The 976-nt window shown below is 42.4% G+C and overlaps 1 pseudogene; it reads right to left on the bottom strand.

The window, feature by feature from the left end:
• Positions 1 to 561: 561 nt before the first annotated feature.
• LOC129890911 (5S ribosomal RNA) lies at positions 562 to 681 on the bottom strand (annotated as a pseudogene).
• Positions 682 to 976: the final 295 nt, after the last annotated feature.

Below are 976 nucleotides of genomic sequence, written 5' to 3'. Positions count from 1 at the left end.
GATTGGACAAAGAGATTGGGCAAAGTCGAGACTGGACATAGAGACATAGAGCAAGGTACAGGCAGATAAAAGTATGAGTACCCTCTAAAGGGGGGAAGTTAATGAGAAAATGGCAAAAGTAGGAGGAGGCAATTGATATGGCAATATATTTGAGATGGACTTCTAAACTTCAATAAAATATTTTACCGAACCAAGTTAGAAAGGTCCGGAAGCCACCAATAATTGGATGGAAACTAGAATGCTACATAAGACAGCGTTAATAAGGTTGTGATGAGACCTTGAACAACATAACACTAGAAGGCGGTGGTGTATAAAAACAAAAAGGTGTAACCATGAAAGGATATCGACCAACTCAAGAGACATTACGAAAGATAATGACAGCCTGCTAGACCAAAATGACCAAAAAGGGACATGGTCCTGGTGGAACTAAAGATCTACCCCTATGCTGGTTCCAAGATAACAGAGGGAAGGAGAAGGCGAAACATAAAGACTCGTGAGATAACGCTGAGGTAAATTTGGAGCTAAGTTGAGTGCCCCACACATTATGGCAAGGGTTATAATGAAACGCGACACGAAGACTTTCCAGGGAGGTCACCCATCCCAGTATTACTCTCGCTCCAGCACACTTAACTTCGAAATTCTGATGGAACTTAATGCATTAGTGCTGGTATGATCGCGCGAGATGGAAGAATCTGAACTAACGGCGGAGAAACGACACAGTATTATGTTCCTAGAGTACTATACATTACGTGGGGGTATTGTAAAAAGGATTTAAGTAAGACAAGAAGGATTACCTAACTGCTAACTGACAACGCACTCAAATGGCATAGCTCTTCAACATAGAACCAGTTAGTGAGAGGAAAACCACAGAATGACTATATGGGCCAGTGGGCGAGGGAATTTCGACACCACTTGGCAGCCAACTCTGAGGGCGAGAAACAGCAAAACCTAAAAGGTAAGGGTACCAGTTGATTAA

The sequence above is a fragment of the Solanum dulcamara genome, chromosome 5 (assembly GCF_947179165.1).
Source record: "Solanum dulcamara chromosome 5, daSolDulc1.2, whole genome shotgun sequence".
Lineage (NCBI taxonomy): Eukaryota > Viridiplantae > Streptophyta > Magnoliopsida > Solanales > Solanaceae > Solanum > Solanum dulcamara.
The sequence above is the reverse complement of the archived record's forward strand: the minus strand, read 5'-3'. Positions and strand labels throughout refer to the sequence as shown.